The sequence below is a fragment of the Ictidomys tridecemlineatus genome, chromosome 10, assembly GCF_052094955.1.
Source record: "Ictidomys tridecemlineatus isolate mIctTri1 chromosome 10, mIctTri1.hap1, whole genome shotgun sequence".
Lineage (NCBI taxonomy): Eukaryota > Metazoa > Chordata > Mammalia > Rodentia > Sciuridae > Ictidomys > Ictidomys tridecemlineatus.
Window position 1 is genome coordinate 96,873,572 of NC_135486.1, and position 23,417 is coordinate 96,896,988.

Genomic DNA, 23,417 nt, shown 5'->3' on the forward strand with positions numbered 1-23,417 from the left:
CATTAGTTGTTGTGGCTGTTTGCAAATGGTGCTTAAATGTCTGAACCTACCTTGGAGAAGTTGACATTGTAGTTAGTTTTCTGGATTGGGGCATAGCTCAGTGGTAGAATGCATACTTAGCATTCAAGAGCACTGGGTTTCATCCCCAGTACCACATTAAAAAATAGTTACACATGGTTTTCAAAATTGGTGTGTGAAATTGGTAATTATTTGGGGAGCAAATTAAAGAAACATCTCATAAAAATCAGTTTATTTGCTTAGGTAGTTGTAAACTGCAGGTGAGTTAAATTGCTGTTTTCTTTAGACTGAATTTTTATTCCGTCATTGCCTGTCCTCTGCAGTGATTTATCAGGCATGATATGCATATTTCTCATCTCCATTCTTCTTTATTTCAGTCTCTTCTAACATGGTTGCATTTTTCTTTTATTGAACAGGAGTTCTTAAATGATTTTTTCCCCTATGATCAAGGGGGCAGCTTGTGAAGTTTTGTTCTCTTCAGAGTAGATTCTTGACCATGGGAGCTGTGACCTAAGTGAGGACTACTGTTACTCTATAAATGAGACCAGAAAGTGAACACAATTTGGCAAGATCACATCTCTGAGCATGTCTGAGACTGATTCTTTTTCCTCAGTGAAGACTTGTCATATTTATAAGCCAGTGATATTATTTCAGAATCTCAACAGAAAATGTGTATCCATGATAGGGAAGAAACTTGTTTATTTTAGATTTTTTTCATCATCTTTTTAATATTGAGAAAATTGCTCAAGAGTGTTTTGGCAAAGTAAAAACAGGTGGCTATAGTTGGATTGAGTTTGTGGAATGTTTTAATTTAACTAATGTTTATTAAACTCTTTAGGAAAATAGCATTGTGGGCACAAAATAAACATACAGAGTATTTGCTCTCAGGGAGCTTCCATGTCAATGGGGAGTCAAGGTACATGCTTAGATTCAGCATGAATGTTAAAAGAGTAGTTGCTTATTCTGCTTTGGAGGCAAAGGTGTTACCACTTTTCTTAATGAACTTTTCCTGATTAAAAGAAGGTTTTGTGCTGACATTTGTTTTTGGCTTGTGAACAACAGAGATTTATTTCTCATCGTTCTGAAGGATGGAAAGTCCAAGGTCGAGGTGCGATCAGATTCAGTCTCTTAACTCTGACTTCACAAGTTGGAAGGGGTGGTGGTGGGGGGTCTCTTTCAAGTCTCTTCTATAGAAGAGAAATATCATTCTCTTGAAGTCTCTGTCCCTACAACCTCATTCCTTCTAAAAGTCCCCCACCTCTTAATACCATCATATTTTTGTATTAAATTATTTATTTTTCTAATTTGTTATACTTGATAGCAGAATACAGTTCATTTCATGTTACACAATTAGAGAAATGCAAATCAAAACTACTCTAAGATTTCATCTCACTCCAGTCAGAATGGCAGCTATTAAGAATACAAACAATAATAAGTGTTGGCGAGAATGTGGGGAAAAAGGCACACTCATATGTTGCTAGTGGGATTGCAAATTGGTGCAGCCAATCTGGAGAAAGCAGTATGGAAATTCCTTGGAAACTTGCAATGGAACCACCCTTTGACCCAGCTATCCCACTCCTCAGTTTATACCCAAAGGACTTTAAAACAGCATACTACAGGACATAGCCATATCAATTTTTGTAGCAGCACAATTCACAATAGCTAAATTATGGAACCAACCTAGATGCCCTTCATTAGATGAATGGATAAAAAAAATGAGATATATGTACACAATGGAACATTACTCAGCATTAAGAGAGAATAAAATCATTGCATTTGCAGGCAAATGGATGAAGTTGGAGAATATAATGCTAAGTGAAGCAAGTCAATCAAAAAAAAACCCAAGGTAGAATGTTTTATTTGATATGAGGATGCTGACTCATAATGGCGATGAGCGGGGAGCATGAGAGGAATGGAGGAACTTTAAATAGGGCAAAGCCGGGGAAGGAGAATGGAAGGGGCAAGTGGGTAGGAATGATGGTGGAATGAGTTAGACATCATTACCCTAAGTACATGTATGAAGACACGAATGGTGTGAAAAAACTTTGTGTGTAGTGACTTGAAAAATTGTGCTGACATTTTATTGAACATTAAAATAGCCATCAGCTTTAAGACTTTCCAGTAGGGAAGAACTGGGGGTAAGGAGCCATTCTTTGGCAACATTAGTGAGAGTACTCTAATAAAACTTAGTTTAATTAAAATGTTTCCTGGCCTGTTGCAGCCACAGAAATATTAACTATCTGCAAATGTTTATTTTGAAGAAAAATGACTTTAATACTGGAGTAGAGTGTGAATAAAAAACTGCAGATTATAAGTAGATACTTTTATTTATGGTTGTGCTTGAAAAACATTGGCCTATATAACAAGGGCTGCCAGTGTAGAGATGTGAGCAGAGGTTTATGATCTGAGCTTCAAGGATGCAGCTTCTGGGAAAGGAGTTGAGACAGGATCAGGAAGCAAGGCCTCTCTTGCCATTTTGGGAGTAGAACTCCTAGGATCTCATATAAAATCATCTAGCACACCTTTAGAAATCACAGGCTTTAAAAAGAAACATTTTTTGATTAATAAAACCTTGAATGATTCTATTATTTTTGATCTGTTGCTCAAAAATTAGTGTTTAATTTCTTGTTTTTCCTAGTTTTTAATTAGAGGTAACATATAACTGATCCCAAAATACTTTGGGAGGGTATAATCTAATAAAATAAACTTTTTATATTGAATGTTCTGAAAATGTCTATTCCTCTGAGAGATTCTTGGCAAAAGCAAGAAATTCTGTTTTATATACTTGATAATATGTTTATGTATTTATATACATTATTATTATTATTATTATTACCAGGGATTGAATCCAGAGGCACTTAACCACTGAGCCACATCTACACCCCCAGCCCTCTTTTTAAATTTTTTATTTTGAGACAGGGTACCACTAAGTTGCTTAGGGCCTTATTAAATTGATGAGGCTAGTTTTGAACTTGAGATCCTCCTGCCTCAGCCTCCTGAGCTGCTGGGATGACAGGTGTGCACCAGCTCTTAACTGAGTTTTCATAGTGTTCTTGATTTTTCTGTCAAATACCTTTTGAGCATTGTGACCTTTTTCAATTTTGAGTAAATGTCTTTATTTTTTTTTCTTAGCTGGAAAAAGTTAAAAAGAAATGCAAGACATAAATATACTGTCAGGGTTCTAGACTGTGTTAGACTACCAAAAATATTTCCTTTCTGTTATGCTGGTTTACCCAATATCACATAGTATAGAAACTCTTTGTGTAGGAGGAATTTCTCAATTGTTGGCTGCTTCTTAACTCATTTTTTTAATGTGGTAAGATACGAATAATAAAAGTTAGGATTTTAACCATGGTTCACAGTGTTACGTGAATGATGATGTTACCATCATCGCCATCTATCTTCAGAACTTTTTGATTCCAAACTGAACTTCGGCATTCATGAAACAATGCCTCCCATCCTCCTTTGCTCAGCCCCAGGCCACCATTCTGCTTTCTGTCTTGACTGCTTATCATGTAAGTGGACTTACACAGTATTTATCATTTTGTGATAGTCATATTTCACTCAGCACACTGTCCTCAAGGCTTAACCATGTGCATATGGCTCAGAATTTTCTTTTCATTTTAAGGGCTGAATAATATTCTATTGTATGTAAATATCACATCTTGTTTATCCATCTGTTGCTAGATTTAATTCACTATTTTTATATTGCCGGTCACAACCTGCATTCTTAAAAACTATATGTTGTTTTAGATATAGATGGACAAAATTCCTTTTTACCACTAAGCCCCAGTCCACCCCCAGCCCACAACCTTCATTTAAAAACAAAATCAGTAGGAAATTTGTGCCTGTATTACAGATCAGGATTTTAAAGTATGGGTCTGTGTCATGATGTGAAATATTTTCAGTGGCTGATGTTGGAAGTGTGTACCTCTGTGAGCCCCTTTGTGGCTCTGTGGTTGCTTCCTCAGTGTTCAGGCTGTCACTCATTGCTTTTCTTGGCCACGTTTGTGTGCTTCCTCAATGAGAAGTTTCTTGGCAGATAAGACTTAGTGTAGGTAAATAGATACTTCTTAAACTCTCATGTGTGGTAGAGGGGGTGATTACTAAATCCTGTTCTTATTGAATTAGTTTTTTTTTTTTATAAGCAGAGCAGAACTAAACTCTTACTACCAGTAACTACTAGGTCTTGTGACACTTTGTGTTGAGAGCTAAGCAGGGTTTCCTCTGCTGGGAGGCTGGAATGCATGTGGAAAGAAGAGCAGGAAGACCATAGAAAGTGCTGATCAACTCATATTTTTAAAATATCACATGTCTACAATGATATACCAAACAGCATTGTTTGTAGACTGTTTTCAGGGTTCCCCTGTCCCCCAATCTCTCCCTGACAATGTGCTGAATGACCAGGTACCTCCCTGGAAGGGGTCTGGCCTTTTCTGGGCATTGTGAAGGTCTGGAAGTGTCCTTGTGGATTAGAGCTAAAGTCAATTCACTAACTAGATGCTGAATATGTTTCTGCAGTTGTCACTTTATATTTTGGTTTTGATGTGGATTTTATACCTCCTACCAATTTAGTAGTAACAATCTAGAACGAGTTTCCTTGTTTTAGAGAGGAGGACCCTTCAGACCAGAGGTCAACACAGATGGACAGAATTGGGACTAGGACCTAAAACTCAGGTCCCTTCTAGTTGTCTGTGTTTTGTTTTTGTTTTTTACTGATTAAATAAACATACCCTTTGTTTCTCAGAGGAAATTCTCAGGGTATGTCATAAGTGGACTATAATATGTGAGTAGTGCAGTTTGAATTTATCTTAAAGCTTATGTGCTTCAGGTACTGTGGTGATATTATAAGAAGTAAGAAGCTCAGCCTCCAATAATTGGGGAACATATTTATAGTTGAAAAGGTGACTCAGGATGTGTCAGATACACTGGGTGAATGTGGAGCTGAGGATGGTGCACATCCAGGGCTGGAGAGTGGGTCTGACCTGTTGCAACACCATATATTGTCACAGCCTTAGTGAGGGAGCTGCTTTGTAAACATTAATTAGCTTTCATAAATATTTTAGTTAATTCCTGTGGAGGGTATTTGCTTTCAAATAGAGGAACTGATTTTTCATGTGCATCTGAATTTTACTTTTGTTTCTGGAGACAGTGTGTTCCCTGGGTCTGGAAGGGTTGTAACTGGTACCAGAGTTGGTACGGTTTGTTTTCATCGTTTGCTGTAGTTTCCATGCTTTATGAGGTCATTCAGTTGCACAGAGTTCCCGCTTTCTGAAGTTGCTTCAGCTTCTCTCTTTGAACTTGATTGTTTGATTTCCAGAAAGAGTATATATCAGGAAAAGCCAAAGACTGCTTCACCACTCTGGGGAACTACCACCATAAGGAGGTATATTCTTATTCTGATCTTTTAATTTGTTGCTTGAAAATATCTAAATAATTAAATCTTTAACATTTTGTTAGTAAAAGCCTGATAGGTGACAGGTGTGGAAATATTTCCTGGGCAAGTTTTTCCCTTGCTAAACGATGACTTTTCAAAACCTTGAACATTCATGATTAAAACAGAAACAACATAATGTGTATCTGAGCTAAGTATAAATGCTTGGGTTTTCTTGTGGGCTGCTGAATAATCTAGTCATTCGTTAGAAATTGTATGAACTTAGTCTTGTGATACTGAGTATCAGGTGTTATGTCTTTGCCAGGAAGAGAGCTTTATAATAGATTGTGTCTTTTACAGTAGTATGCCAATTCTTTTTTCCCTATGATTTCTTCAAATGCTCAACCATGCCTGACAAACCAGGGATGAGTTATCCTTGCTTTAAAAAAAAATCTTATATCTCTATTATATTACTCATGCTTTTAAGTGTCTAGGATTCTGATGGTTCAACTGTGTGTTTTCTTTGATGATTTCTATTTCCAGTAAAATGTGACTATCCAGTGATGGTCATAGGACTGAGATATATTTTGAAGTGCTTTGTCATAGTCTGAATGTTTATGCCCCCCCATTTGTATGTTGATATCCTAAACCTGGTGTGATGACATTTAAGAGATGGGAGTTTGGGAAGTGATTAGGTCATGAGTGGGGAGACCTTGTGAATGGCAACAGTGCCCTTGAAGAAAAGATGAAGTGCTTGTTGTCCCTTTGCTGGATGGTTGTGAGCTGAGGTGGGGGCAGGAGCTTCCCCAGGTGTAAGGTAGCAGGACCCTGCCTTGAGGGGTAGGAAAGAGACCTTGGCTATGTGACAGGAGATAGAGGACCCCAGGAGGCAGAGGGCCCCTAATGTGTCTCACCTTTCCCTTGACCTGTGAGTTTACTCCAGTTCTTTTGTTAGGTTAGGGCCCCAGGCTGACTGAACTATTTTCATCTTGCCCAAAACTCAGCTGAAAGTACTGAGTTAATTTTACTGCATATATTTTTCCTAAAAAGTTTTTACTGGAACAGTGTTTTATTGTTGAGTCTTTATAACTTCCCTAAGACTTAAATCACCAGATGGTACAATCCTAACACATGTACAACTGTGCAAATGAGCATACACACACAGTGCGAAATATAAGAGTACAAAATACAACTCATCATAATACATACCCTCCTTTTCTTTCCCTGGGTGAAAACTTGAATCTTTTTCCTTTTGGCTTTTATTGTCAAGAAATATTGTCTACACTCTGCATTTCTCTATTAGTTACTGGCAGTTGTCATATTTGTAAAATTATGAGAATTTTTTTGGATCCCGTCATGCCAAACACACGTCATTAGTGAAAGATGAAGGATTTAAGGATACTCAAGGTTGGACAAAGGTTGAATAAAAAGAGAAAGAAGATACTGATGTGTGAAGCAGTCGTAGGAGAATAGACTTCCAAGAGTGGGGGATGGTTAGATGAGGACCAAGGAGTGAATTCCCAAGCTTAGAAAATTCCTCACTTCTTTTCTCTGGGATAAATTTGTCTTTTCACCAAATAGAAGTTTCCAGTGTGTTGAAATACAGCTATGCTTTTTGTCCCACAGACAGTGGGGGACACCAAATCCCTGGTAGATGCCATTTACTGCATCACCAACCAGTGGTCCCCCAGATCATGTGGGTGCAGCCCTCCTCCATCTTCTCTGTGTCCTTCCCACCAGCATCTTCTGTTTGGGTTCCCCCATCCCTATGCACTCCCTGTTCTTCCAGGCCCTTCCACTTGTTTTCCTCTTCTTCTTTGTGTTGGTCAGCCAGCTCTCCTGTCTCTTCCCTGAGCATCTTCCCTCCTTGTCCTACCTAAAAGCCTCTCTGAGTTTGCTGCTGTCTGAACAGCCTTGTGAGTGGAGAGTGCCCCATCTCCTACCCCTGGGAGTACTCTGGGGTCTGGAGGCAAGAAATGATTCAGATCATTCCTCTCCTACTCTCTGCTTCTTTCAGGCTCATTTCAACCATACTGTGTCATTTCAACCATACTATGTCTTCTTTTCCTCAGTGGTATCCTCTGTTGGTCCCGGATCCTCATTCATTGAACACCTGGTACTGAATTATAGTCTAATGCTCCAGATGTTTGTTCAAGCTCATAGGGTAATTCCAGTCTAGCCAGAACTGGAGGACCAACAGCCTCAGTTTACCTGGAACTCAATGGGGGCTGAAGCAGTCTTGGGAATGAAGGATTGCTCAGGACATGGGATTTTCAGTGCCCAAACCATGACGAGTGGACCACCCTAAAGAATCACTATTGCAGCTCTCAGTAATACTAGGAACTGCTTCTGCTCTGAAATTCATGGTTTACCAGGTGCCCAAAACTTTCTGTCCTTAAGTTTATTCAACAGACTTTCCTAAGGAATAGGTTCTTGCCTCACAGGCTGGTTTCCAGCCCCTTGCCCCCCCACATGTGTATCCCTACCTGCTCCACATTTCCAATTCCATGGCCAGCATTCCAGCTATGCCTTGTCAACACACTGACACACCTCTGTCTGCTGTCTTGGTTCAAGCCAGCCCTGGAGGGTTGGGTCGCCCACACATGCCTGTATCTGATGGCCCAGTCCTGCCAGAGAAAGTTACACAGATGCCTCTATAAAATCCTGTTCCTACCCAATAGCCTCAACACTTCCTGGAAATAAACATTTTTCTTATCACACTCCCTTCCCATAATGATTTTTCCAACCTTCTTGGCACTTCTTAACTCTCAAGTCTCATTCTCAGCCTCTTCTTTTCTTGTCTGTGGTTCTCAGCAGATGGTCTTTCTATCACAAATAAGATGGTTAGATGACACCATTGTCTATTCCTATGGCCCCTTTGAAAATCTGCATTTTTCTGTTTATATAAATGAAAAAGGAACCTTCTCACTTTCTAAAAATCAACTTCTCCACCCCATTCTTTCTCACCTATTTCAACCTCTCTGTGCTGGTGTTTCAACCTTTCTGTGCTGGTGTTTATGGGCACTGGTTCCCTCCCATCTTAGGATCCAAGCAGAACAGAATAAACAGTGGCAAACCAAGCCTCACCTCCTCCTTTAGCTACTACCTTCTCTCTTCTCCCCTTGGTTAAACTCAGTTAAACTTGGTTGTCCTGCTTTCTAACTTGCACTACTTACCTATTGCTGCATAACAAATGATCACGCAACAGCTCACACATCACTTATCTTAGAGTTCCTATGAGTCAGAATAACAAAATAAAACAAGTATGGATATTTGTGCAGATCTTTAATAGTTTTTAAAAAATGAAAGCTGTTTTCTAAGTCAAAAAGAATTTAGTGAAAAAAAAGTAGTACTCTTTTCCTTTTGTGGGAAACCTGTTTTATTATAATCAGCTTTAATAAAAAATAGTCTTCCCATATCTTCTTCTGTATTCAGTCTATGTGGTGGGTGGTTTTGATTGCAGCATATGCAGAAGCCTCACACATGTATGTGAGTGGAAAGACTAGGATAATTGAAATTCAGATTTGAATTACCTTATGGTTCCTTTTGATATCCCACTAAACTTGGGAGAGTGGGTAGGGTCTTAAAGGTTAGCCACAGTAGGGATGCTGAAAATCAAAACAGTGGCCTTTTCCTCCTTTGTTACATTAAAATCAATTGCATTTGAATAGGACAGTAGAGAATATTAAGTCATTTGTAACACATTCATATAATGACATATTACAAAATCATTAAATATTTTATTATAGGTGATATGTTTGCAAATGCAATAAGTTGTCTATTCAATGTGAATCTTAATTTTCCTTAACAATTAAAAGAGGTATATATTCATATTAATTGAAAGGAAATATGTCAAAATATGAATATGTTTAGTGGTATAGACATTGGTGGCATTTTATTTTCTTTATACTTTTCTCTCTTTTCCAGTTTTGTATAATTAGCACTTTGCTTCTAAAATAAGGGGGGACTTTTTTTTTTTTAAAAGAGAAATAAGTATGTCTGTTGAACTGATTGCTTATCAGTAGGCTGCTGTATACAGGAAAAACTCTAGCATTTCCTACTGAAGTAGAAATACTATTTCCCTCCTTATGTTTTTATTTATTTTATTTATTTTTATGGCTGTCCTGAGTTTTAAGATTTTTTCCTTTAAATAGCAATTTATTGATTTAGTAGAGAAACTTAAAGATTTATTTAAGCAAAGTTGTAAAAGTTGAACTTTCACATACAGTGGAAACAAACTTTGCTTTTCCTCATTTCTGCGACAGCTCAGGCAGTACTGCTTCTCACCCAAGGAAAATGACACAAGGCTGTCTTGTCTATAGTGGAGGTGCAGCTGCCTTCACAGTGGAGAGGTGTCCTGCAAGGAATATGCAGAGCTACTGTTGCTGAGTCTGTTGCCAGGGGTGTGGGCCTTGCCTGCTTTTCCCTGGTCTTAGGGCTAGAAGTTGAAGTGCTTTTAGACATGCAAAAGGCAGCTCACATCTAGGGCTTAGTTCCCATTTGCTTCTGAATTTTTAAAGGACATGTGCCTACTTTGATGTGGCTGATGTGGTATTCTCCTAAAGGAGCGCTGCTTACAAACCTTTATCTTTTCTGGAGAGGAATCTAAATGTGATGGTTGTCTGTTTTCCTGAAAAGGGAGAGTCTTCTGTTTATGTTTCTCTTTTGACATTTCTTATGATATAATTAAGCTATTATTAAAATGTCTCCAGATGCTATAAAGCATCCACAAAGCCTTAAGAGAGAGCTTTCACTCACTACTTGTCAAAAGAAAGCTAAAAGCATCCTCACCTGGACAGTTCCAGAGACTGGAGAGTGGCTTTAGTTAATGTGAGTGATGTTTACTGTTAGCAATCTCTCCCAAGACTGTTTCCCAGGTTCTGGCTCACTTTGAAGCCTCACCTTTGGGCAGGAGCTACTTAATTGCATATTCTAATTCAATACTGTTCTACATTAAAAGACCATTCTGTCCTCTGCTTAAAACAACCTGTGAATATTATTTTTTTTTTTCTTTTTTTTTTTTTATTGGTTGTTCAAAACATTACAAAGCTATTGACATATCATGTTTCATACATTAGATTCAAATTGGTTATGAACTCCCATTTTTACCCCAAATACAGATTGCAGAATCACATCTGTTACATATCCACATTTTTACATAATGCCCTATTAGTATCTGTTGTATTCTGCTTCCTTTCCTATCCTCTACTATCCCCCCCTCCCCTCCCATCTTGTCTCTCTACCCCATCTACTGTATTTCACTTCTCTCCTTGTTTATTTACCCATTCCCCTCGAAACCTCTTATGAGTGCTTTAGTATAACAATTAGCATCTCCCTCCATTACCATGCAATTTCTCTTTTCTCTCCCTTTCCCTCCCACCTATTGTATCTGTTTAATGTTGACCTTTCCTTCCTGCTCTTCCTCCTTGCTCTGATCCTGGTTATTCTCATTATATCAACGAAGACATTTGGTATTTGTTTTTTAGGGATTGGCTAGCTTCACTAAGTATAATCTGCTCTAGTGCCATCCATTTCCCTGCAAAATCCATGATTTTGTCATTTTTTAGTGCTGCGTAATATTCCATGGTGTATAAATGCCACATTTTTTTTATCCATTCATCTATTGAAGGGCATCTGGGTTGGTTCCACAGTCTAGCAATTGTGAATTGTGCCGCTATGAACATCGATGTGGCAGTATCCCTGTAATAAGCTCTTTTAAGGTCTTCAGGGAATAGTCCGAGAAGGGCAATAGCTGGGTCAAATGGTGGTTCCATTCCCAGCTTTCCCAGGAATCTCCATACTGCTTTCCAAATTGGCTGCACTAGTTTGCAGTCCCACCAGCAATGTACAAGAGTACCCTTTTCCCCACATCCTCGCCAGCACTTGTTGTTGTTTGAGTTCATAATGGCTGCCAATCTTACTGGAGTGAGATGGTATCTTAGGGTGGTTTTGATTTGCATTTCTCTAACTGCTAGAGAAGGTGAACATTTTTTCATATATTTGTTGATTGATTGTATGTCCTCCTCTGAGAAGTGTCTATTTAGGTCTTTGGCCCATTTGTTGATTGGGTTATTTGTTTTCTTATTGTTTAATTTTTTGAGTTCTTTGTATACTCTGGATATTAGGGCTCTATCTGAAGTGTGAGGAGTAAAAATTTGTTCCCATGATGTAGGCTCCCTATTTACCTCTCTTATTGTTTCTCTTGCTGAGAAAAAACTTTTCAGTTTAAGTAAGTCCCATTTGTTGATTCTCGTTATTAACTCTTGTGCTATAGGTGTCCTGTTAAGGAATTTGGAACCCGACCCCACAATATGTAGATCGGAGCCAACTTTTTCCTCTATCAGGCGCAGAGTCTCTGTTTTGATATCTAGTTCCTTGATCCACTTTGAGTTAACTTTTGTGCATGGCGAGAGGAGGAGATTCAGATTCATTTTGTTGCAAATGGATTTCCAGTTTTCCCAGCACCATTTGTTGAAGATGCTATCCTTCCTCCATTGCATGCTTTTAGCTCCTTTATCAAATATAAGATAGTTGTAGCTTTGTGGATTAGTCTCTGTGTCCTCTATTCTGTACCATTGGTCCACCCGTCTGTTTTGGTACCAGTACCATGCTGTCTTTGTTACTATTGCTCTGTAATATAGTTTGAAATCTGGTATCGCTATACCGCCTGATTCACACTTCCTGCTTAGAATTGCTTTTGCTATTCTGGGCCTTTTATTTTTCCATATGAATTTCCTGGTTGTTTTATCTATTTCTACAAGAAATGCCGTTGGGATTTTGATTGGGATTGCATTAAACCTATAGAGAACTTTTGGTAATATCGCCATTTTGATGATGTTAGTTCTGCCTATCCATGAACAGGGTATATTTTTCCATCTTCTAAGATCTTCTTCTACTTCTCTCTTTAGGGTTTTGTAGTTTTCATTGTATAGATCTTTCACCTCTTTTGTTAGGTTGATTCCCAAGTATTTTATTTTCTTTGAGGATATTGTGAATGGAGTGTTTTTCCTCATTTCCATTTCAGAAGTTTTGTCGCTGATATACAGAAATGCCTTTGATTTATGCGTGTTAATTTTATATCCTGCTACTTTGCTGAATTCATTTATTAGTTCTAGTAGTTTTTTTGTGGACTCTTTTGGTTCTTCTAGGTATAGAATCATGTCGTCCGCAAAAAGTGATAATTTAAGTTCTTCTTTTCCTATTTTTATGCCTTTAATTTCTTTCGTCTGTCTAATTGCTCTGGCCAGTGTTTCGAGAACTATATTGAATAGAAGTGGTGATAGAGGGCATCCCTGTCTTGTTCCAGATTTTAGGGGGAATGCCTCTAATTTTTCTCCATTCAGAATGATGCTAGCCTGAGGCTTGGCATAAATAGCTTTTACAATGTCGAGGTAAGATCCTGTTATCCCTAGTTTTTCTAGTGTTTTGAACATAAAGGGATGCTGTACTTTGTCGAAAGCTTTTTCTGCGTCTATTGAGATGATCATATGGTTCTTATCTTTAAGTCGATTGATGTGGTGAATAACATTTATTGATTTCCGTATATTGAACCATCCTTGCATCCCAGGGATGAATCCTACTTGATCATGGTGTACAATTTTTTTGATGTGCCTTTGTATCCGATTCGCCAGAATTTTATTGAGGATTTTTGCATCTAAGTTCATCAGGGATATTGGTCTGTAGTTTTCTTTCTTTGAGGTGTCTTTTTCTGGTTTCGGAATCAGGGTGATGTTGGCCTCATAGAATGAATTTGGCAGAGCTCCCTCTTTTTCTATTTCCTGAAATAACTTGAAAAGTATTGGTATTAATTCTTCTTTAAAGGTTTTGTAAAACTCCGCTGTATACCCATCCGGTCCTGGGCTTTTCTTGGTTGGAAGTCTTTTGATTGCTTCTTCTATTTCATCTATTGATATTGGTCTGTTTAAGTTGTGGGTATCCTCCTGACTCAGTCTGGGCAAATCATATGACTTAAGGAATTTATCGATGTCTTCACTATCCTCTATTTTATTGGAATATAGGTTTTCAAAATAATTTCTAATTGTCTTTTGTATTTCTGTTGTGTCTGTTGTAATATTGCCTTTTTCATCCCGTATGTTAGTAATTTGAGTTCTCTCTCTTCTTCTCTTCGTTAGCATGGCTAGGGGTCTGTCAATCTTATTTATTTTTTCAAAGAACCAACTTTTAGTTTTGTTAATTTTTTCAATAGTTTCTTTTGTTTCAATTTCATTGATTTCCGCTCTGATTTTAATTATTTCTTGCCTTCTGCTACATTTGCTGTTGTTTTGCTCTTCCTTTTCTAGGGCTTTGAGATGGAGTGTGAGCTCATTTATTTGTTGGTTTTTCCTTTTTTTGAGGTATGACCCCCAGGCGATGAATTTCCCTCTTAAAACTGCTTTCATTGTGTCCCATAGATTCCGATATGTTGTGTCTGTGTTTTCATTTATCTCTAAGAATTTTTTAATTTCCTTCTTTATGTCTTCTGTAACCCATTGATCATTCAGTAACATATTGTTCATTTTCCATGTGATGTAGGATTTTTCCTTCCTTCTTTTATCATTGATTTCCATTTTCATTGCATTATGATCAGATAAAATGCATGGTATTATCTCCACCCCTGTATATTTACTGAGGGATGCCCTATGACATAATATATGGTCTATTTTTGAGAAGGATCCATGTGCTGTTGAAAAAAAAGTATAGCCACTTGATGTTGGATGATATATTCTATATATGTCAGTTAAGTCTAGGTTGTTGATTGTGATATTGAGTTCTATAGTTTCTTTATTCAACTTTTGTTTGGAAGATCTGTCCAATGGTGAGAGAGGTGTGTTGAAGTCACCCATAATTATTGTATTGTGGTCTATTTGATTCTTGAACTTGATGAGAATTTCTTTCATGAACATCACAGCCCCATTATTTGGTGCATAAATATTGATGATTGTTATGTCTTGTTGGTGAATGGTTCCTTTTAACAGTATATAATGCCCTTCCTTATCCCTTTTGATTAATTTAGTCTTGAAGTCGATTTTATTCGATATGAGGATGGCCACACCTGCCTGCTTGCGAGGTCCGTGTGCGTGGTATATTTTTTCCCAACCTTTCACCTTCAGCCTGTGTATGTCTTTTCCAATCAGATGCGTCTCCTGGAGGCAGCATATTGTTGGGTTTGTTTTTTTAATCCATGTTACCAGCCTATGTCGCTTTATTGGAGAGTTTAAGCCATTAACGTTTAGAGTTACTATTGATGTATGGTTTGTACTTCCAGTCATGTTTGATTATTTATCTTCTTTTAGTTTGTTTCTCCTAGCTTAGCTTTCCCCCGCCCTCTGGCTTTATAGAGGCACTTCCCACTGATGGTTTTGGTTATTGTTTTTCATTTCTTCCTCATGTAATGTTTTGCTCAAGACGCTTTGCAATGCTGGTTTTCTGGCTACGAATTCTTTTAGTTTTTGTTTATCCTGAAAGATTTTTATTTCGTTGTCGTACCTGAAGCTTAATTTTGCTGGATACAAAATTCTTGGTTGGCAACCATTGTCTTTCAGTGTTTGAAATACGTTGTTCCAGGATCTTCTCGCTTTTAGCGTCTGTGATGAAAAATCCGTTGTTAACCTTATTGGTTTACCCCTAAATGTAATCTGCCTCTTTTCTCTTGTAGCTTTTAATATTTTCTCTTTGTTCTGTATGTTGGATATCTTCATAACAATGTGTCTTGGCGTTGGTCTACTGTGATTTTGTGTGCTCGGTGTCCTGTATGCATCTACAATTTGTATATCTGTTTCCTTTTTTATTTCTGGAAAGTTTTCTGTAATTATTTCATTCAGCAGGTTACTCATTCCCTTGGTATTAATCTCTGTGCCTTCTTCTATCCCGATGACTCTCAAATTTGGTTTTTTTATATTATCCCAAATCTCTTGGATGTTTTTCTCGTGATTTTTTATCAGCCTATCTGAGTTGGCTAGACTCCTTTCAAGATGATATATTTTGTCTTCATTATCTGACGTTCTGGCTTCTACTTGTTCCACTCTGTTGGTGATACTCTCGATAGAGTTTTTAATTTGGTTTACCGTTTCCTTCATTTCCAGAATTACATTTTGATTTTTTTTAATAATCTCTATTTCCTGATAAAGATGCTTAACTTCTTCTTTTATCTGTTTCTGTAATTCACTTTCAATGTGATCTTTAAGATTCTTTTCCATCTGTCTAAGGTGTTCCTTGAGTTCTTTATATGGCCATTTTTCTGATGACTCTAAGTCCTCCTGAATATTTAGGCTGTCCTTCATTGTTTGTACTCCTTTTCTTCCTTGCTTTTTTATGCTCATGTTACTTCTTGTTCTGTTTGACTGCTGAGTTATTGTTTATTCTTATAAATTTATTGGATGCTTGGGAGGAGAGATAATAGAAGGGAAGGGAAGAAGTCACTAAAGAGAATGAGTGTAGGCAGGTAGAGTTCAGGAAAGGGGAAGTAAGAAAATTGAAAAGAAATGAAAAGACAGAAGACAAAAGTGAAAAGAAAGAAAGAAAAGAACAAAAAATTAAGACTTTAAAACAAAAAAAAATTATAGTGATAATAAAAAATGAAAATTAAAGTTTAAAAGATAATAGTAACCATAATAGAATAAAAAGAATTTAAAAAATTGAAACCATTAATAAGAAAGTTAAAGAACAACAACTAATCAACATCAAAAAGTAAAAAAAAATAAAATAAAATAAAATAAAAAAATAAAAATAAAAATAAAAAAATAAAAAGATAAAAAAAATAGAAAAATTTAAAAAAGTACTAATAATAATCATTGAAAAATAATAATAATAATAAATGCAGTCATAGAGCTCGGTTAACTTCTCTTCCAGTAGGTGGAGCTATGCCCACTGGGCCGGGCTTCTTTTCTTGATAGGTAGGAACCAATCACTGTGCCTCAGCTCTTCTTCCCAGACTGTGTGGGTCTCCAATCCTGAGTACTTAGAGTCTTCTCTTGTGGTTCCTCAATCCAGGCCCCGCTCACCTGTGACGCTTACCACACTACTAGCTACACGCTGGGTCTGCTGCTCCTGGGAGCTCTGTTTTCATGGATGCCTGGCCACACCCTTTCTGTTTGCCTCCCTCAGACCCCACGTTTGTATGGCTTGGGGCTGAGGGCCCCAGCGAACTTGTTTGCCCTCAGGTAGTGACTCCCCTGGTATCTGGTGCAAGGGACCTCTGTTGTCAGCACTGGTGGAAAGCAATAGCTGTGAGTTCTGCTCTGCAGGTCCCACGTCCCTCCTGATTCCCTGGGTCCGGCTATGGTGCTCAGTTGGTTTTTACCTCTGTGAGTTCAGGTGGGACTAGTTATTTCAGTGGGATCGTTAGTGCTGAGACAGGAGAAGCAGGCGAACCAGAGCTTGCATGCCACTGATTCGTGCTCAGTGTGTGTTTTCTGAGGGGCCCCGGCTGCACGCCTTAGCTCCACGTCAGCTCAGCTTTGCCTAGTGATCCTGAGCAGGCAGGCTGTGGGCCGCGCTCTGGCGCCGCGGTTGTCCGCGGCCTTAGCAGCGACGCTGGGACCTCCGTCGCTCCTCGACTAGGTGCCTGTGTCCAAGCGGCTGCCGCCACAGCTCTCCAGCCCCTCCCTCCGGAGCGCGGGTCCCCTAGCAGGGGACTGCCAAGCAAGTCCAGAACCGTTTTTGCCCAAAGGTGCAGCAGGGAACACGCAACCGCTGCGTTCGGCGTCGTGGTCCCGCCTTCAGAGGATAGGACTCGGCACACAGCCCAGCCCAGTTCCCGTCTCTAGGTGCGGCAGCAGGACGATGTAGTCAGAGCAGGAAGCAAATGGCGGCTTCCGCGGAGTGGATTTTCGGCCCCGAAACCACCGCCCAGCCAACAATCCCAATCCACTAACTCTCTTTGCATAGAAAATATTCAAAAAAAAAAAAAAAAAAGGTGTTGTACTGAGGTTTCTTTGTCAGGTACTTACAATCCGCTGATGATTACTTATTCAGCTCCTCTGCCAGTAGCGAAGAGAAAGAGGCAGCAGATGGGCGCAGAGCACCCGCGGCTCTGAGCAGAAAAGCGTCTCTCTTTCGATCTCCTTGTTTTTTCTGCTGCTTGGCAAGGTGATCCACTACAGATTAATGGTGAAAGGAGTTCTAATACGCTGCTTAAAATCTCGATTAAAGCCGCTGCTCAGAGCCCCACGCTCAACACTTCAGCAACCCCTGTACGTAGCGGCCATCTTCCCTGTCCAGAATACCTGTGAATATTATTTTTAAGGGCATCCCTAATAGTTAAAATTGTCATCACATTTGGAAATATGCTAATTTAATTTCCATTTGATTTCAAGTTGAACATTTTGGAAAGTAGAAAATGCACTCCAGATATACCTAGTGATTTCTCTTTTTTACTGTTGAAACCGCTATTTACATTTTGTTATTTCATGGATCTGTCAGTATCTTTTGTGTATTAGACTGGACTTAGAAGGATTTGCAGATTTAAGCTGAGGAAAGACTGAACAGCATTATTATTTCTGTAGTAATTTTATAAGCCTGAGCCGCAAGGTCCTTTCCCCCTGCCTGCCTGTGGTATTCAGAACAAAATCTGAAATCCTCTCATAATCTGGTTTCTGACCACTTTTCCATTTTATCATAGGCTAAATCAGGGAAATTGGTGGCAGTTATTTTACCCACATTTCTAAAACAGTTTCTACCATGCCTTTTTCCTCTTTAGGGACCTGCTACATGTGTGTCTTACTGGCCACATCACAGGTAAACCAGGCCTGATTTTGGACCCTGTGATCATGGCTCCTCTACCTTCCTAGCCTTATCTCCTGCCACTTACCAGATGTGTCCTCCTTGCCTCAGTCAGGCTGGTGTCTCCCATCTGGGCTATAGGTCCTCCTTAGACTATCCTGCTGGGTCCTTGTCAGTGTCTTTTGTGTTTTAGACTGGTGTGGCCATCACGATTGATTCTCCTTTGGTATAACTAAGCCATTTGGCTCACATGGCAGTAAACAAATCTGCATGGCTTTCAGGGATGTATGATTTACTTACTCTTTAGTTGGGCTCACACAGCTCAATAGTTGAAGGTTTTTTTCTCCTATTTTTTTATTTACTAGTTTGGGCTCCCCTTCACATTTAGTTCTTGGAGTTAATAAGAATTTAAACTGTCTGATTTTTATTATGCCCAGCAGCTCATATTATTAAGGCATTGATATGTTTTTAAGAATTCAGCAACAAAGTATAGATTTTATAGTTCCCCTGCTCAGCTCACCACAATTTTCCAGTGCTCCCCACATTTACCAGTAGCACAGTCCAGAGCAACTTCTCTACTTCTGAAATGGAGGAAGGAATACAAGTAGGAAAATTGGGATGGAGGCACATATTGGCCAGTCTGCTTATTTTCTCCATGGACAGTTTTAAAAATGTTCGTTCAATTTTGGTCACTTTGTAATGATTCAAACTATACTTTGTGAACAAGTATTCTTTTAGAAGTTATGCATTTTAGCATCTCTAGGAAGGCCAAGGTGCTGTTTCCCTTTTATGGCCTTATTTTGTATTAAAATTATTTAATTAGGAGACTTATATACTTTCTCAATTCTAAAAGCTAGAGAGAGCATGCCGTATTAGAATTTCCAAGTGTGTACAAGTGTGCATGTTTGTACTTATACACATTGGTAGTGGAGGCAAACAACTGGACCATGATCTGAATTACAAAGCACGTGGTACAGTGGATGAGGGAGATTAGGGAACTGGGAGGATGATGGACACCTGGGAGGGCAGGCTTGGAGGAGTAAGGAGGGAATTGCCTGAATTCAGGTAGAGAGGGTGAAAGGATGAATTTAGTCTTTTTCTAAAACTAATTTTAAAAATGATTTCCTTGGCTCCCAAACAGGACGAGACAGCTATGTCTCATTTTTCTTGTCTCCTAGTCTCCATTTACAAGAGATAGAATATAGTGTAGTAGTGAAGAAGGTGGTCTGCACTGCATGTTGAGTGCAGACCACCTTCTTCACTAGTTGAAGCTCAGCCTCTGTTAATTAGGATGTTAACACCTCCTCAAAGAACTGTTGAAGGGATGAAATATGAATATTTAAGACAATGCCTGGAAAGTATTAAGGCTCAAAAGTTAACTAGCAGTAGTAGTAGTAGAATAGGTATTTCTGTGGGTTTCTTTAGTATCAAGCCATCTTTGCTAATATAGTTTCTCTTGTAAGTTTCAAACAATTAAATAGCAACAAAACAAAATGATAAAATAAAACGTTTTAATAAGAGTGTGTGGTAGAGCATAAACACACCCAGTAGGGAGAAACAGTTTTCCCAAGATTAGTGACAACTGTTTTTGCACCATCACCAATATAGGACAGATAAAATTGTTTATGGACTTTTTTTCTGTGCAAAATTTATTGAGCTATTGTAAAACTTTAACAAATGACAGTTGAACATTTAATATATTACAGGTCTTATAGAAGCAGTAGTACATAAAACAGAAGTGGCCCTGAACTTCATGTAGCTAAATATCCAGAGAGGAGACAATCAGATAACAAGTCTCCAGCAATACATTAAGTGATTTCAAATTGGGAGAGGTGGGAAATGGGTTTAGGGCAGAGATCCCCAGTCAAGGGACAGGGTTAAATTGGTGAATAAGAGATGTGATGCTTGAGTAGAGAATGGAGTAAAGGGTGAGGATGAGCCAGTGGCAGGTGGAGGTTTAGGGTGAGAGATGGTTATTTGTTAAGGAAGAGTTTGATGTGTTTTTTGATGTGGCTACAGGATAGGGAGCAGTTTTTGGGGGAAGACTGGCATGGGATGGTGGGAAGCAGATGTGGGTCAGATAATTAGGGAATGGAGTCTATTTATAACAACTGCCTTGGAGAAGTTATTGTGAAGTACCCTGAAAATCCCATGGGACAAAAGTCAAATCTTAGCCCAAAAGTGTGGGTACTATTCATTTTTGGTGTCTGTTTGCTACAGAACTAAGAGTACCTGGGTATCTTTGAGAAGTGGCAGTGCTGGGCTGGCCTCCTGAATTCTTAGCCTGAAGTTCCAATCACAGGCTGAACTGTGAAGCCAGGCCGTGGCCTGTGGCCTGGATGGCATCATACAGAGATCCCCTGTGAAGGTACTAGTGTAGGATCTCAGTTCAAGCCTGGAGTTGGTTCACAGCTCTGCATCACCCTGAGCAGGGCTCTCATTAGGTAGGGATAGGACAGAGGAGGACACTGACCTGGGCTGATGTCTGGCATGCTGAGTGCTGACTGTTTTTTTTCTTTTTTCAACTGTGGAATCATGGTCAAGCCGGGAACAATCCAGAAACTCGGCAATCAGCACTTCTCAATCATCTGTGCATTTGGGAGAAGTTACCATGGACCACTTTATCAATTGTAAATTTCTGATATCAAATCACTGGCCTCTAAAGCAATCAGTTTTGACCAGGAAGGACTCTTTGGAAAGTCTTTTTAAATTAATCACTATTATTCAAACAGTATTCTTTTATTTCATTGAGTATGGAAAAAGGAATTTAATGCTCTGTGGCCATGGTTTGCTTTCTCTGAGTTCTTACCGCCTCTAAGTCCCGAGAGCCCAGATACAGATATACAGGGCTGCATTGTAGGCCCAAACTTTAATATGGATTCCCATGGGTCATAGACTACTTCGATGTCACCCTGTTATTTTATACTATAGACAAGAAAAACACAGATTTCTCACATTTCCTTTTTCTGGGGAAGGGAGGAGTGTGGTTTTCAAAGATCTGGGTGTAGCCTGATTGCATGGCCCAGTGTAGTGGGTGTGCATATATGTGTATATACAAATGTGTGTGTGTGCATGTTGGTATGTCTGTGTGTTAAGAATGTCTGCATGTTTAGAATCACATTGTCCTTACTCATGAGAACTTCTGATTGCCTAGGCCGGGGTCCAGGGAGGACCTGTGACAGCGGTGGATCACTTTCTGAGGCACAGGGTCTGAGAGGTGGCAAAGCTGGAGTTGAGCCTGGCATTTCTATATTTCTGATGTTTGGACCTGTGCCCTGATAAGGCCACAATGTGTAGTTAATTGTAAAAAGAATGGTTTAGTAACAGTTGTAATGAGGAAACACACAATGCACAATAATTCCAAGTCACTGAATCGAATCTGTTTTTGTCTCTGCAGTTAGCATTTTAAGAAAAAACAAACTTAATTTTTTGCTAACAGTTTGGAAGCAAACCTTATTTTTAAAAGTAAAAATGAAGCAAAATAAAACTAGATTAAAGATACAATGTAATCTAAAATACTTTGTTATGTTTTAAAATCAGGCATTAAATTATGTCAGTAGGAATATGATTCCAAGTTTTTAATACCATTAGTACTTAATTAAAATAATAGCTGTGTTAATAAATCTGCTAGTCAGTTTCAAAATTAATTTTTTCCTAAAAATAAGCATTATGACTTTTCAAATTTTTAAATATCTTTTAAATAATGTGTCCTGTTTTCTGAACATTTATAAGTTCAATTTTTATCATTTAGGCTTGTGGGTTCATTTTTCCAAGTGAAGATTATGACTCCCATCATAATCCCCTCTGGCTTGATAAAAATAGTGATTTCTTAATTCCTCTGTATCAGTTGATGGTTTGGGTATAAAGTAAAACAAGGAGCTCAACTGTTAAATACTAATTGGAATAGGCCTTATTGTCCACTATTGCTGTGACAGCTAACAATTTAAGTCTGACATTTAAAGGTAACCTGTTAGATCATGGGAGCACACATACTGAGTTTTTCTATACTTGCTTTAAAAAGTACCTTTATTTAGTGATCAGGTAGATGAGGGTGTGTTATTGGCCTGTCTTTTATCCACAGGGTTAAATTAACTTTGTTGATATACTTTGGCTCTTTCAATTTAACAGCTTGTTACTGCCTCTTTTACCCACTTCATTTTTAAAGGATTGGAGAGAATGGCATTTGCAAACCAGCTTAGGAAGGAATATAATAGAGAATGTAACTCTATTTTGAAAAGTCCTGTCAGAATTTATTAGCTACTTGGTACTGGTGCTTCCTCTTTCCAAAACCAATGTTCATGCAATCCTACCCTGCATTGTGAGATTGTTTGTTGCCCTAAGCAGAATTCCTGGCATATTTGTGGCCTTGCCCCTTTAATTTCTGCCAGGTTTCCAAGCCTCAACTGGCTCACTCCATCTCCACAGTAGTGCTGCCTTCACCATTTGCTGCCTTCATCCTGTCTGTGGTAAAGAACTCACTGGGTATATAAGTTGAACCTAAGGATTGTTCCAGCACACTTCTGCTGCTGGTCTGCATCCCAGTCTTTATGGCTGTCTGCCTGTTATTGTCTTGACCTTAAAATACGCCTGACAACTTTGCCAATGGACAAATGTTAGATACCCACCTCCCTTCCTTTAGTAAATATACTAATGATAGGTGTTACCTTACTCATATCTACTGTTTTGTTGAAGTGGGTCATATTTCCTAATGCCAACGAAAAAACTTCCTAGGGAGGTGTGTTTCAGGGGTGGGGCAGTGGGAGGGTAGGAGAAGATAAAGAAAACTCCAATTGCTGGCTGTCTGAACAGGTTAAGCTGGCTTACCTGGGATAGTTTGTGTGTCAAGCTGTATAAATATATTGATCTCCAGGACGTCAGTTCATAAAGCAAGCCTGAGAGGGGAAGATAAGGAGAGACGCTCAGAGGTCTTGTGAACCGCACAAGGTTTTCTGTGAGTTAGCCTGTGTGGACTCCTTGGCTGTCCCATTATTAACTGCATGAATTTGGGAAGGTTTTTTTGCCTTTCTGACCCTCAGAACCTCCCTCAAAGTGTTGTTTTAAAAATCAGTGTCTGTGTGCCCAGCCTAGAGTCATATTTAATGAGTAATTATTTTTTTACTGTAAAGTTGGCTAATGCAGCAGACTTAGCTGAGTTTCTCAGATCCTGAAGCTTATGAGACTCCTTCTGTTTCATACTGCAATATTGCTACCCCGCCTCCCACCAGTTTTTCATCAGCTATTGGTTTCTCCCTAACCCTTTCTTACCCAGTTGCCTGCGTTGCCTTTGACTGCTTGATTTTGGGGG

General features: G+C 38.8%; 1 protein-coding gene across 2 annotated transcripts in view; it reads left to right on the forward strand.

Moving 5' to 3' along the window:
• Fam107b (family with sequence similarity 107 member B) overlaps positions 1-23,417 on the forward strand; it is a 79,056-nt gene that overhangs the window by 22,374 nt on the left and 33,265 nt on the right. Inside the window, exon 1 of one of the 2 annotated variants that reach the window (XM_040277211.2) lies at positions 5,281-5,404. The exons of the other annotated variant lie outside the window; for it this stretch is intronic. The gene's annotated coding sequence lies outside the window, so the exon portion shown is untranslated. Of the gene's footprint in view, positions 1-5,280; positions 5,405-23,417 lie in introns of those variants that run through there. 2 annotated transcript variants of the gene reach the window in all.